The following is a 16,393-nucleotide window of genomic DNA, read 5'->3' on the forward strand; positions in this document are numbered from 1 at the left end:
TATATATATATATATATATATATATATATATATATATATCATACAATAAATAACAATAAGTCGTGAGTTTATGAACTTTTTTTGGTTAATTGAAAATGCGCCTTAAGCTTAAAGTTCAGCCATGTTCCTTTTTTTGGTTGCTTGTGTTTTATTTTATTTCTATGTGTGAGTTTATGAACTTGCTTTTGAGTTTATGTATAAGATTAAAAGCAGTTATTCCAAAGCGGTTAACCGCTATCTGGTTAGCGAAGGTAGTTAGTAAAAATTACTAACCACTTAGGCAGTTGCACTTAGCGGTTTTAGCCACTAACTGCTAACCGCAACCACTATTTCACCCTTAGTATATTGTTATTGTTTTGGTAATTTGAGGGTAAGTTGTCGTAATTGATAGTTTGATAGGTAAATTGTCATTGGAGTAGTAGTTTGAGGGGGTTAAGTAGATTTTATTTCTTTATTTTTTTTTTTAATTTTTATTGATACTAGGCTCTTTTGGCTCAACAATTTTTTTTTTGGTACATTAACAAATAACTTTAAATAAAATTTACTAATAAAACTTTCATATCGCATCACCAAAAAAATACAAAGTAAATTTTTTTTAAAAAAAAAAAGTAAAAAAAAAATCCCTAAAAACGTCATGGCTTGTGGTACGAAAATGGCGAGCTACTTCAAAGAGAGAGGATGACATATAATATATTAAAAAAAATTGGCACATTTTACAGCTAGATGAACGGCCTCCAACCTTGTATTTAGAAGCATTATCTCTCGGTCACATTTTCTTTATAACCTTTTTTCTATTGGCTTCAAATAAAAAAAAATTAAAAAAAAAAAGGAGATCTCAAACCAATATCATAAATCACTTCCTAAACACGTTAACAAAATTGCAATTGAGTGGTAATTAACCTATGTAAAATTAGTGCTTAATGATATTTTAAACCCACGTGAGAATAAAATAAAAGACTATGATCCATTATTTAACTATTTTCTAGAAATGGACAGACAGGCATCAAGCATGGTTTAGAAAAGGAAAGTGTTAGGTGTTTTTTTTTTTTTTTTTTTTTTAGTGTTTTTCTGATTTCAAGTAAATATAATTTTTAAAAAATTGGATATAAAAATAAGAGTCATTTAAAAAAGAATAATAATAATGTTCACTTAGAATAAAAGAACACTAAAATAATACTTATCATTTATAAAAAAAAAAAAAATTATTATTATAATGAATTATGTATCGATCCAACTCATTTTGCAGGTATTTCACTTTACGTTTGGTTCGCTGTGTGAGACAATCCCAGGTCATAAAATCCTCTCCATCTCGAAAGGTCGGGACCCAAATTCCGAGAAAGCTGTTTTCCCGAGAAAGTTAAGAAAAAGAAAAAGAAAAGAAATCGTATAAAAAAGTGTACAAAGAAAGTAGTGGAAAGAAGGATCGGGGGCATTTCGCGTGAGGATAAATCGAATAAGCGAAAATTCTCTTGCACGTGATCCATGACGGCACGTTACCTAGTCGTTAGTTTGCATTTTGGTCAAGCTGAGAAGACCGCCCTTTTTCACTCGGGGTGGCCTAACTACTTCACGGGTGGTTAGGCCACATCCTTTAGGTCTTTTTTTTTTTTTGTTTTTTTGTAGTTTTTTAAGTTTAGTTTTTCTTTTTGGTTTTATTTAGGGTTTTAAGTACATAGGAACGTATTTTAGGAAAAAAAATGCATTTTTATCTATTTTAACTAATGTCATTGACGGAGTGGTCTTTTTGACACGAACTAGTAGTTTTAAGTGCCCAAATGCCACTTCTTTTTGGTGCAAGTGAAAAAAGTCGTATTAGTTTAGGAGGGTCGAAGTATGTTTTTTCTTAAATTTTATATTTGCAACTTTCATTTTTTTTAAAGTAGAAATTCAAACAATCATTAAAATCGTGAAATAATATGTTGCTATGCAAATACAATATCACATATAAAATCAAGACAATTTTCCATCTAAACTTGTTATAATTGTTGTTTAATAGCCGTACTCGCTAAACAATGAGTTGCTATGTCAATCAACTCCCCTTAAGATGGGTACTCTTGTAGTCATTCTATCACGCTCCGCCTAATAAAGAAGAAAAAAAAAATGACCATTAAGAACAACAAAATATGTGACCGATGTCACACATCATAATTAATTAAATTCACCTCTCTACAAACACAATCCTCCACATTATTGCATCTAATAAATTTCATTCAACTATGTCATTGACGTTACTCATATCAAGTTTTAAAACCATATATCCTTCATTCATCTTCATCCGGGATTGTATAGTATGTAGGACCTCAGTTGCCATCAAAATATTATCTATAATATTCAACCTCCTAGGAATAAAAGTAGTATGATTTTTTGAAATAATATTTCTTCAACCTATTAACTAATACCCTGACAATTAATTTATACAAAACTGTTAATCTCCTTAGCTTTCTTATACTCCTTCACCCTCACCAGTGGAGATTATATTTTTTTCCTTTAAAGATCAAATAATCTTGATGACATCATTTTGTTCATTTGCTTTTTCTTTAATTTTGTCACTGGTTATATTGACCCTACCTTGTCCTTGGCTTCACACAAACACAATCCACAAAGATGAGACAAATTTCTTTACTACTGTTTTTGCCTCTCTTTTTTTTTTTTTTTTTTGGGGGGGGGGGGGGGGGGGGGGGGGGGGTGTTGGTTATTGAATACATACTTGCAAGTAAGAGATACCATGTTTGCATCATTTTGCAATTGAGTGTACGGTTGAGAAAAAATATATATTTTTAAGAAATGTTTTAGTAAAACTATGATGGAAGCACAGAGTTGTTATGAAATTCAGTATATTAAATTAAATTTTATCCTTCGAGTATATAGTTTTTCAAAGTATTTTAAACATTAAATGTTTTATTGGAGAGAGGACAAAAAGAAAAATCAACTGGGAGAAAACACAGGGGAGCCCCTTCCATGTTTTTGTCCCTCTTTTTCCTTGTAGAAGTGTTTGGTGTCTTCTTTGTAGTTTCTTTCAGATGTGGTTTTGTTTTTAGATATAGTTTATAGATCCAGAGATAAATCTAATTTTTCAAACTCATATCTACTCGTCTTCACGAGCCTAACCGAGTCGAGCCGAGCTTACTTCGTTTAATATTCAAGCCAATATTTATGTTTACAAAATGCCTAATTTAATAATCGAGTCAATGACAAATCGAGCTTATATGAGCCGAGTCGGAGCGAGCTCGCGATGGCTTCACTCACTTAACACCCTTACTTGGATCCTCTCCATAAATTTTTGGCAGTGATTGGCAAACATTTTCAATCTTCAGTTACTGTTCACGCTTCCTTTTTCCAAAAAAAAAAAAAATCAACATTAAAACATTTTTTATTTTTTTCTCTTTTTTATATTACATTAAATACCTTTTATTACTATTTAATTTTTTTTTTTTTTTAAAAAAAAAAAAATCACTTTTTAAATAAACAGAGTGGTCTATTTGACACAAGCTAGTAGTTTTAGGTGCCCAAATGTCACTTTTTAAAATTTTGGAAAATTATATCTAAACACCTTGGGTAAACGCGTCAAATTTTTTTTGTCTCTTAAGTTTTTTTTTTTTTTTTCGACAATTTACTCCCTGGGTCAATCGAAATACCAAAAAAATCCTTACCGTTCAATTTTTTTAACTGCCGTTAGATTGGTTGAAACACACCGTTTTGCCACGTGAGCATAATATTTTTTTATTTAAGTTTTCAATAAAAAATTAATAATATATATATTTTTTTAAACAAAAAGGATGGCCGAAAGCCACCCCAAACCACCCCTTGGGTTTAGGGGTGGCCCGCACTAGGGGTGGCTTTCGGCCACCCCAGGGGTGGTTTGGGTGGCCAAGAAGCCACCATTTCTATTTTTTTTAAAAAAAAAAAATTATTTAAAAATTAAATAAAAAATTATTATGCTGACGTAGCAAAACAGTGTGTTTCAACCAATCTAACGACAGTTAAAAAAAATTGACGGCATAGATTTTATTGTAATTTCGATTGGCCAAAGGAGTAAAGTGTCGAAGAAACAAAAAATTTAGGGACAAAAAAGTTTTGGAGCGTTTACCCAGGATGTTTAGATATAATTTCCCAAAAAAATTTTGGTGCAAGTGAAAAAGTCGTACTAGTTTAGGAGGGTCAAAGTATGTTTCTTCTTAAATTTTATATTTGCAACTTTTATTTTTTTATTTTTTGAAAGTAGAAATTCAAACATTCATTAAAATCGTGAAATAGCATGTTGCTCAGCAAATACAATATCACATATAAAATTAAGACAATTTTCCATCCAAACTTGTTATAATTGTTTTTTAATGGCCGCAAAACAATGAGTTGCTATGTCTCAATCAACTCCCCTTAAGATAAGTACTCTTTTTTTTTTGAAAAGAGAATCCAGACTTGAATTAATTAACAACATTCCTGCTCAACAAGAACAATCTCCTGGATACATGTAGGACATTCCAGAAACCAAACTTGCTCTACAGTGGAAACAAAAGCAAACTTAGCTAATAAATGGGCAGCCTCATTACCCGTTCTTCTAACATGTTTAGCCTCCCAGAAGGCTGCCGTGTTAAGCAATAATTTTGCCCCTTCAATCAGATGCCCATAGCTCTGCATACAGATTGAATCTGTACGTAGGGATTGTACAATCTCTAGTGCATCGCCTTCCACCTCAATCTTATGGAAACCCCTTCTGGAACAGAAATCAGCCAACTTCCACACACCATAGGCTTCCGCAGATGAAGGGTCAAGATGAGCAGATAAAAAACAACTAAGAGCTGCAACAACCTTTCCTTCATAATCACGAATTACTACACCAATACCTATCTTCCCTCTCTCTCGATCCACCGCAACATCCCAATTTGCCTTGACTGAACCCATATTCGGCGCCTTCCAACTAGCTTCCAGCAAAGTGTTTGGCTTAAATAGGTTATCACGACGGACTTGATCAGCGGAATTAGAGACCTCTTGCTGCTCTTTTGCTCTACGAATTAACAAGGAAGGAGACAGGAATTCGCCACCAAAAACAACATCATTACGTCTGAGCCAAATGAGCCTTGCTGTGATGGCAATAAACTGTAATTCTTCCATTTCAAACTTGTCATGCATTTGTTTAAAAATGTTCAAAAAAGAGTCCTCAACCACAACACATTTTTGGATCCGTGAAGAGCATTCAAGCCAAACATCCGAAGCTGCTGGACAATTCCAAAGAACATGGCTTACTGTTTCAGGTTCCATCTTACAAATGGGGCACATAGGATCTTCAATCACACCTCTTCTATGCAAATTCTCTCTTGTAGGTAAGATATTAGCACAAGCCTTCCAAAGAAATGACATTAATACCCGAGGTCCCTTTACACGCCAGATATCCCTCCAAATTTGGATGCTATGGTCTGTACTGGAGCTGCTGCCTATAGTACTTTCCATCATGGATTTAGCAAAGTGATAGGCACTTCTCACACTGAAATCTCCCTTGCGAGATCCTACCCACACCATACGATCACTTTGCGGTCTAGGACATATAGGCATACTACATATAATCTCTGCTTCTTCCTTCCTAAAAATGCTATAAACCAATGCCTTGTTCCACCATTTAGTATCTTCATCAATCAAAGAACACACCCTAGCATCATACTCAATAGTATTAATAGAAGATTGAACTGCATAAGTAGTTGGTAGAGGAATCCACCGATCATGCCAGACTTTAATTGACTTACCATCTCCTACTCTCCACATCATACCCTCCTGAAGAAGTTTTCTGGATGACCAAATACTTCTCCAAGCATATGAGGGTCTTCTCCCTAAATTGGATGTTTGAAAGGATGCATTAGGGTAATATTTCTCCTTAAAAATCTGAGCAACCAAGGAATCAGTATTATGAATGAGCCGCCAACCCTGCTTGGCAAGAAGAGCTAAATTGAAACATTCTAAATCTCGAAACCCCATCCCACCTTTCTCCTTTGCCCTTCCAAGCTTCTCCCAGCTCATCCAAGCCATTTTAGTGTCATTCTCCTTATGCCCCCACCAAAACTTGGACATCATGGAATTGATTTCATGGCAAAGCGTTTTAGGTAGAAGAAATACACTCATTGAATATGTAGGAATCGCTTGAATAACTGCTTTAAGCATAATTTCTTTCCCAGCTTGAGATAGAAACTTTTCTTTCCAACCACTCATTCTGTCCCAAATCCTCCCTTTTATACTAGAAAAAGCAATCCTTTTTGATCTACCAATTAAAGCAGGAAGCCCTAAATATTTCTCATACCTTTGTGTGGAAGAAACCCCTGCAAGAGATAGGATAAGGGCTCTTGTTTCTGCCGGAGTATTCCTACTAAAAAACAAAGAAGTCTTCATCTTATTCAATTTCTGACCTGAAGCTCTCTCATAGATCTCCAAAATCTCCTGAATATGCTCCCACTCAATCCTATTCGCTTTACAGAATAGGAGACTATCATCAGCAAAAAATAGGTGGTTCAATCGGATACCCCCTCTAGTAACCGGGAGACCTGTAATTCTTCTTCCCTGCTCCGCCTTTTGTAACAAGAAACTCAGCCCTTCCGCACATAGTATAAAAAAATATGGTGAAAGTGGATCTCCCTGTCGAATACCTCGAGTCGGTATAATTTTGCCATAGGGTTGCCCATGAACTACCACTGAATAAGAAACAGTACGAACACAAGTCATGGTTAGCTTAACCCACCGTTCATTAAATCCAATCTTACGCATCATCAACTCCAAGAAATCCCACTCCACCCTGTCATAGGCTTTGCTCATATCCAACTTAAGTGCCATATAACCCTCCCTCCCCATCATTCTACTATCCATAGTATGTAGAGCTTCAAATGCCACCAATATGTTATCTGTTATAAGTCTACCTGGTATAAAGGCACTCTGAGTAGAAGAAATAATCATGGGTAACACTCTCTTCATTCGGTTAGCTAGCACTTTAGCAATAATCTTGTAAATAACATTACATAGACTAATCGGCCGAAATTCTGTAATTCTTGTGGGATTGCTAACTTTTGGAATAAGAGCTATATTGGTAGCATTGATATCCTTATCAAAAACATCAAAATTTAGAAAATCAAGCACTGCATTACATACCTCTCCTTGCACTGTTTGCCAAGAGTTTTGATAAAAACAAGCTGAAAAGCCATCCGGACCCGGTGATTTCAACGGATGCATTTGATGGAGTGCAAATTCCACTTCAGCAGCCGTAAATGTCCTAGTGAGTGTAGCATTCATCTCCTCCGTCACTCGGGCACTCATACCCTCCAAACACTCTTGCACACCTTGGACTTCCCCTGCTGTAAACAAAGCTGAATAGTAATTAACAAAAGCTGCTCCAATTTCCTCTTGCTTCCTCCATATGGCCCCAGACTCATCCACAACCTGTTTAATCTGGTTGATTTTCCTTCTATGGTTTGCCCACGCATGAAAGAAAGAGGTATTCCGATCCCCATGTTGATACCAATTTTGTTTGGCTCTTTGCTTCCATTTGAGGTCCTCCTGCTCCATTATAAAATCAATCTCATGTTTCAGCACTTTAATTTGCTCACAATTTTCTGGTCCTTCATTCCTCTGCAGCAACTCCAGCTGTTTGGTTTTATTTTTGATTTTCTTGGTAGCATCTCCAAATTTACGTGAACTCCAAGAGGATAAATCAGATTGGCAATTAGCCAATTTCTGCCTTACCACCTGCATTTTGGACCCTCCCATCCCACCACTGACCCATGCTTCTTGCACTACCTGTTTATAGTCTTCGTCTACCATCCATGAGGCTTCTATTTTAAACTTCTTAGAATGAGCTGCACTTCTCACCTCTCCCCCACCCATCCGCAAGCAAAGTGGTTTATGATCACTGGATCTCGCCGCAAGGACCCATACTTCAGACAACTGATGCCCTTCACACCATTCCCGATTCCCCACAGCACGATCAAGACGTTCTTTTGTGAAATCAGCCCCCTCTCTACAGTTAGTCCATGTAAATAAAGACCCTCTATAGCCTAAATCAAACAAAGAGCAGTCTTGTAGTACCTCCCTGAATGCTTCCATTTGCCCCTCTCTTGTCATAACCATTCCGAACTTCTCAGATTGTGAAACAATCTCATTAAAATCACCAATGACCAGCCATGGTTCTGGAGTGAAATACTGCAAATGCCGCAATAGTGACCATGACTCATATCTTTTTGTCCAATCGGGATGCCCATAGAAGCTTGTAAGCTTCCAAGAACTGTCACTGTCTGCCTGCATAACTATGGAGTTAATATGTCTTCTTGAAAAATTTTGTATTTCCAGCTTAACATCATCCCTCCAAAAAAGAGCAAGACCCCCACTACTCCCCACCGGGTCCACCACAAAAAGACCCATATAACCCATCTTCACCCGAAGAAATTCCAGCTTATACTTCTTACACTTTGTTTCCATAATAAACAAAATGTGGGGATTATTTTCCTTTACCAAAAGGCAAAGGTCACGAACTTTCCGAGGGCTCCCAATTCCCCGGCAGTTCCAACTTAGCAGATTCATAATGCTAGGCGAGGCTGCTCAACAGCCTTCGCCTGTGTGGATTTACTTTGGTAAGAATCAGCCACTATCTTTCTACTTTTCTTACCTGCAGCCATCCCCTGCTTGTCAACCACTCCTCCTACAACTTTCCGCTTCTGCACACCGGAAGAAACCGAAGCCATTCCTTCTTCTGAAAATTTCTTAACTCGAGCTTTCTTCTTCCAAGTGCGTGCACTTTCCAAACCTGGCCGTGATAGCCCTTCCTGTAGTACCCCTGCAAAATCTCCTCCATTCGGTTCCATTTCATCACCACTAAATGTAGCCTTCTCTGCATGCAAAGTATCTATTATCAAAGCACTAGAAGGGGACACGTGAACCATAGTTTCATCCTCCATTATGGGAATCTTCTGGGCCACCTCTTTGAATGTGGGAGTCACATTGGTATTCTTAAATATTGGAACATTTTCACACGTGGCTTTCAACTCTGTTTCAATAGAAACGTGGCATTCTGGAGAGTCTTGAAATAAAATTTCCTTGCCCTTACGTGGAAATTTATCTACCAACTTACTTTTCCCATGCGTACTAGCTAGAGATACATGATCTCCCTCACACGATCCATAATGTCCTGAATCATCTCCACCCTCCTCACCACGTGTATGACGATTATTTCTCACGTTCCCGGAAGAAGGGGAACTACGTGAATCAAACTGCCGCTCATCACAACCGCCATCATCAGAATTCTGCTCCTCCGCCATTCTGGAATTCCTAGGCCTACCACCGCTGTCATTTGAAAAAATTTGCTTACGCACCTCCGCCCTCAACGAGGTACCCCACTCTTTCTTATCCGCTGCTGCATTCACCCTTGAATCTTGCCTTGCAGGACACCCCAGCCTACCATGAACCACCCTCCCACAGAAGAAGCAAAACATTGGGAGTTTTTCATACTTAAAAACTACCCAATATGACTGTTCACCCAAGTGCAAAGCTCTCCCTCGCTCCAATGGTTTTGAAAGATCAATGTGCACCCGTAATCGCAGACAACGTCCCCAGCCTGCCCCATCCCCCGCTAAATCCACATCCTCCAGTTCCCCCATAGATTCACCAATCTTTATGCCCACCGCCTTAGACATGCATAATAGCGGCATCTCATGAACCTGAATCCATATAGGAGAAGACATGAATGTCATCTGTGATGGAGGAGTATTCCCGTCAAACTCAGTAATGACCAGAATCTGTCGATCAAAGGCCCACGGCCTTCCTGCCAAGACCCTCCTCTTATCAATGCCATTAGAAAATTCAAACAACCATAGATTGTCTTGAATTTCTTTGAAGACTACAGTCCCAATAGTTCTCCAAATCCTAGAAAGGACAGATTTAAAAGCCTCTTTATTTGTAGACTTCTCTGACCATAATCTACCTACCAGACATTGTTCACCTTGCTTCCTTACAACAGATACCTCCCCTTCTGTGATCGAAATCCCTTTCTGTTCTCCACTGGTCAGTGTTATCCGGCTACATAAATGTTCCAAATCTTCGGCCATCTTCTTTCTCCACACTCAACTACAAGGACAAACCACCCAAACAAAACCTCCCCTCCTGTCAATCAGAGAGAGACTTTCCCCTCACCTAGTTGTGCCACTCCAAGAAACCCCAAAAAGAATCCCAGAGAGAAACCTAGAGAGAGACTTAAGATAAGTACTCTTGTAGTCATTCTATCACGCTCCGCCTGATAAAGAAGATTTTTTTTTTAAGTTGACTATTAATAAGAACAAAATACGTGACCAATCTCACACATCATAATTAATTGAATTCACCTCTCTACAAATACAATCCTCCGCATTATTGCCTCTAATAAATTTCATTCAACTATGTCATTGACATTACTCATATCAAGTTTTAAAGCCATATATTCTTCATTCCTCTTCATCCGGGATTGTATAATATGTAGAGCCTCATATGCCATCAAAATATTATCTATAATATTCAAACTCCTAGGAATAAAAGTAGTATGATTTTTTGAAATAAGACAAGGCAAAATTATGTTTCTTCCACCTATTAGCTAATACCTTGACAATTGATTTATACAAAAGTGTAATCTCCTTAGCTTTCTTATACTCCTTCACCCTCATCAGTGGAGATTATATTTTTTTCCTTTAAAGATCAAATAATCTTGATGACATCATTTGGTTCATTTGCTTTTTCTTTAATTTTGTCACTGGTGATACTGACCCTAACTTGTCCTTGGCTGCACACAAACAATCCACAAAGATGAGACAAGCTGCACACAAACAATCCACAAAGATGAGACAAGTTTCTTTACAACTGTTTTTGGCCTGTTTGTGTGTTTTTTTTTTTTTGGGGGGGGGGGGGGGGGGGGGGGGGGGGGGGGGGGGGGGGGGGTTGGGGTTTGGTTATTGAATACATGCTTGCAAGTAAGAGATACCATGTTTGCATTATATTGCAAATGAGTGTACGGATGAGAAAAAATATATATATTTTTAAGAAATGTTTTAGTAAAACTATGATGGAAGCACAAAGTTGTTATGAAATTCAGTATATTAAATTAAATTTTATCCTTCTAGTATATAGTTTTCCAAAGTATTTTAAACATTAAATGTTTTATTGGAGAGAGGAGAAGAAGGAAAAACCAACTACGAGAAAACATAGGGGAGCCCCTTCCATGTGTCTGTCCTTCTTTTTTCTTGTAGAAGTGTTTGGTGTCTTCTTTGTAGTCTCTTTTAGATGTGGTTTTGTTTTTAGATATAGTTTGTATATCTAGATCTAAATCTAATTTTTTAAACTCAAATCTACTCGTCTTCACCAGCTAAGGCATGTCTTTTAGAGAATGTCTACGATGCCGTGCTCCTTCGCTGCTACTTATATTGGGAATTTTTTAAAAAATTTATTTTCTAGTTTTTATTTTTTGTTATTTTTATCCCGGTCTTTAGGTTGAGGGCTTGAGTTGTTTTCTAGACCTTTTAGGCTGAAGATGAGTAAATTGGTGTAGGGATTATCTTTCACGACTGCAAAATAAAGTTTGAGAATTTGGGCTACTATGTCTTAGATCTAGTATGCCTGGAACAAATCTGTTTTATAAGTGTAATTCTATATGGGTTAGCGGAAGCTCAAGTCATAGATAGCATTTGATTGTAAAAATTTTCTGATTGTATCTATGATTTTGTAACCTTATGGTTTTTTATTATAATGTATTAAAACTTTATGCTCTTGATCTTTTATCAATGAAATCTGGCAAGATTCCCGTTAAAGAAAAAATGTTTTAAAGATAAATAAAAGTTTAATTGATTGAATTAAAAAAAATATTAATCCGATGTAAACAAAAACATTGTTTTCTATGGAATATCACTGATTCAATAGTTTAAATTCATTAAAGTAATTCCAATTATATTGTATTAATTACTTACACATTAACCTCTATGCAATGAAAGATTTGACCTTATTTGGGACATAAATTCCATTTAGAATTTAACATTTTACACAAATTTCTGGCTGCTAGCAAAAATAAAGCTCAAATGGGTTTTCGATAAAGTCCAACCTATTCGACTAGTCTTAAAAAGGAAACATTTGAAGGTTTTTTTGTTTTTTACACTTTGGCCCCCAAAATTTTTCAATTTAGTCTGGCCCTCAAAGTTAAATTTCTAGTTTTTATCTATCTCTTCAATTTATAGTGTAAACCAGCCGAACTTAAGCGAGCTTTCTTTGTTTGGGCTTGGCTCGTTTAAGTTTTATTCGAGTCTGAACTCGAGCTCATAAGGCTCTTATATTCATTTTAATCTACTTTTTCTTTATTATAAATTTAAACTTCAAGTATTATTAAACGGATCAAGAAGCTAGCTTGCATATGAGCATTTGCTTAGCGACTAGACGAGTATAGAGTCTGAGTCAATACAGTAATGCACTTGGTTTCAAAGAGAGAGGATATGCATCCTTTTATAATAAAAGGATGCTATATATATATATATATATATATATATATCAATTTTTAATATTAATATGAGCAACTATGTGAACAACTACCAATTCGAGTCTTATACGAGCTGCTCACGAGCCTAACTGAGTCGAGCCGAATTTGCTTCGTTTAATATTCGAGCCAGTATTTGTGTTTACGAAACGCCTTATTTAATAATTGAGTCGAGCTTATACGAACCGAGCCAGAGCGAGCTTGCGAGGGCTTCGCTCACTTAACACCCCTGCTTGGATCCTCTCCGGAAATTTTTGGCAGTGATTGGCAAACCTTTTCAATCTTTTGTTACCATTCATGCTTCCTTTTCCAAAATTTTAAAAAAAAATAAATAAATAACATTAAAATATTTTTATTTTTTATATTACATTAATTATCTTTTATTACTATTTAAATAAAAAAATCACTACAATATATATATATATATATATATATATATATATAAACTTTTTATACAAAAAATTCAAAACTTTATATAACATCAGTCGTGTTATATAACATCAGTGCACACGTAGCTACAATAATGAAGGCAAAAGAGTTCGCTAAACACTCCCTTTATCTTTAAGCATCAACTGGACCGGTCAATTTCCGACGTCTTTCTTAAAAGCAAGGACTTAAGCACCATTTGTTAAACTCTTTTCCCTCCTCTCAATACTATTCGATATTCACTTCATATTTTTTTGAAAAAATAACATCAAAATATTCTCATTTTTTATATCACATCATTTCTTTGTTATTACTATTCAAATAAAAAATAATTACAATTTTTTTTTTTACTTGGGGAAACTTCACTAAGCCCCCCTGAACTTCCGCCCGATTTTGTAGACCCCCCCTAAACTTTCGAATCTCTCATTTTGAACCTCTGAACTTCCATTTGCTCTCACTTTGAACCCCTCTGTTAGTTTTCATCGTTAGATTAAACGATTTGACTTTTTATACTCATTATACCCTACGTTAAAACTACACCGTTTTGGACTTCAAAATTACAACACTCACCCAGCCCAAAACGACGTTGTTTTGGGCATTAATTTTTTTTAAAAAAAAAAAGAAGAAAAGAAAAGGCAAAATATTAAAAAAAATAAAATAATAAAAAGGAAGAAAGATCGGGGTGGCTAGAGCCACCCCCACGGCCGGTCTGGAGGTGGTCGAACCACCCCCATGGCCAAGGGGGTGGTTCGGCCACCCCCAAAAGGCCCTAAGCCTTTAAAAAAAAAAAAAAAAAACAACGGAATGGCTTTGGGGCTGGCCGGACCACCCCCAAAGGCCTGGGGGTGGTTTCGGCCACCCCCATATCGGCTGTAGGGGGTGGCCGAAACCACCCCAGGCCGTTGGGGGTGGTCCGGCTACCCCCAAAAGCCCCAAAGCCATTCAGTTGTTTTTTTTTTTTTTTTTTTAATTTGGCCTTTTGGGGGTGGCCGAACCACCCCCTTGGCCAAAAATGGGGTGGTTCGGCCACCCCATTTTGGCCAAGGGGTGGCTGGAGCCACCCCGATGTTTCTCCTTTTTTTTTTTTTGCCCCTTTTTAAAAAAAAAGAACAAAAAAACAATTTTAATGCCCGGGGTGTTTTTTTTTTTTTTTTTTTAATATTTTTCAATTTTTTTTTTGGTTTTAAAAGAAAAAATATATATAATTTTAATGCCCAAAACAATGTCATTTTGGACTGGAGTGGGTGCTGTAGTTTTGGACATTTTCAAAATTTTAAGTGGGCTGGGTAAGGTTATAATTGGCATAAAAAGTCAGACGGTTTGAATTTAACGTTGAAAACCAGCAGAGGAGTCCAAAGTGAGAGCAAATAGAAGTTCAATGATTCAAAATGAAAAATTTAAAAGTTAGAGATCTACAAAATTGAACAGAAGTTCAGAGAACTTAGTGAAGTCTTTCCTTTTTACTTTTTAATAAAAAAATTCAAAACTTTGGACTATATCAATTCACAAGTCAGCTACAGTAACCCCAAAAAAAAAAAAGTTTTTGCCAAACATTCCCTTTATCTTTAAGCAGCGACGTGACCCGTCGGTTTTCGACGTCTCCTAAAAAACAAGGACTTATTAGACATTTTTTTTTTTTGTAACAAAGACTTATTAGACATCTTCAGCTGTGACGAAGACGGGAGTCTTCGTTACATCATCGTCTCCGGTAACTTTTAACTATTGTGATTGATTTTGACTTCGATATTTTCTCAAAAATCACCTCCTCCGGCAATAATATGTCGGAGATTTTTCTGACTGTCCTCGGTAGAAGCCGGAAAAAAAGAGTTTTTCTCGATTGGTGCACACTCTCAACTGCTATTGAACCCAGAAGAAAAAGACAAAAGAAAACATCGCCATCTCTTTACTAATTTATTTAGTGCGCACATGACACTGATGGCAGCGTGCAACATGACTCGTTATAAGCTCTCGTTCTTATCCATGGCGAAATTGCATGGCTGGAGTTCTTCGGTACGGATCCAAACAGCTCAGCCTGGGTAATCAATTAATTTTTGTTTGTCCACGTGTGTTTTTGGTTTTTTGTGGGTGAATGTGATGATAAGGGGATTATAGGATATGGACACTGGAATTTCTCCACTTTTATCAAACAACAATGGAGCTTCTCATCACATACTTAATTATATTACTTCTTTTTTTTTAAAGTATTAATTGCGTGTGTTTAGCAAAGAGTTTCAAGTGAAAACAAATTAAACAATAAAATTAACATTTAAATTTAATTATTTTAAGATTAATAGCGTTATTAGCAGTCTCATTAAAGACATTTTTTTAGTTATTTTGGTAAGTAAATTTAGTAAAAAAGTTCAAAGTATTCAATTGGGATTGCGATTCAATAATTACGTTTTCAAAATTGCGACTTTTTAAAATCGTAAAGGCTTAAAAAAAAATATATATATATATTTTATCAAACATTTGTTATGCAAAATTATGATTTTGGTTTCTATTCTTGTTTTTTCTATTAAACACTCCTAGCAAGCTTATAGAAATTGTAATTTTTTTTTTTCTTCCTAATTTAGATTAAGTGCTTTTTAAATTGCAATATCAAACTCCATATGTTTATTCTTATAAAATTACAATCTCAAACGCACCTTAAGGGCCTGTTTGGGATTGCGTTTGAGGGGTTTAAAAATTTTTTAATACTTAAAAAGTTTGTTTGAAGAACAAAGTATGCGTTTGGTAAAAAAATAAAAAGTGCTTTTAATGGTCCAAAAAGCTTAAAAATGAAGCTTTTGTTCAAAAGCTCTTTTTGACTTAAAAACTATATTTCTCAAACCCAGTCTCAAACAAACTCTAAATTGATTCACAACTTCCCTGTCCAAAAAATTGTAGTCAGCGACACCAAATACATAAAACAATGATTACAAACTTTTTTCTTGTTTTTTTTTTTGCTCTTTCTTCTTTTCTTTTCATTTTCTCACTCATGTCTTTCTCCTCTATTTTCTTTGCACTATAAAAAATATAAATGTTAGAGAAAAAATAAATAAAATTTTAAAATATAATATTTAAATTAAATAGTAAAAATGAATTGTTAAAATTATAAGACTGTTAGAATATTTTAAAAAGTGAATAATTAAAAAATATATATATTTTTGACAATTTTGATAAGTAAAATTTGATTAGGACGTTAGTAATACTCTAACATGACAAGTATCACGTTGATTGACATGTACCAACATGTGACACTTGGACCTTTTTTATTCTAAACATGTGGGAATCAAGATGTGATTATACAACCAAATTGAAAAACTGAGCACGGCTCATAAGAGGATTTTCTTTTTTTTCTTTCCGACAAGATGCAGAATAAAATGTGGTAGTTACTGCGATTGTACACCTGTCATTCATTCATAATAAAGATACGACAAAGCTTGTGCGAGCAGAGATCACAGATTCACAGGATACCATGTG

This window comes from Corylus avellana, chromosome 2 (assembly GCF_965113065.1).
Source record: "Corylus avellana chromosome 2, dhCorAvel1.hap1.2, whole genome shotgun sequence".
Lineage (NCBI taxonomy): Eukaryota > Viridiplantae > Streptophyta > Magnoliopsida > Fagales > Betulaceae > Corylus > Corylus avellana.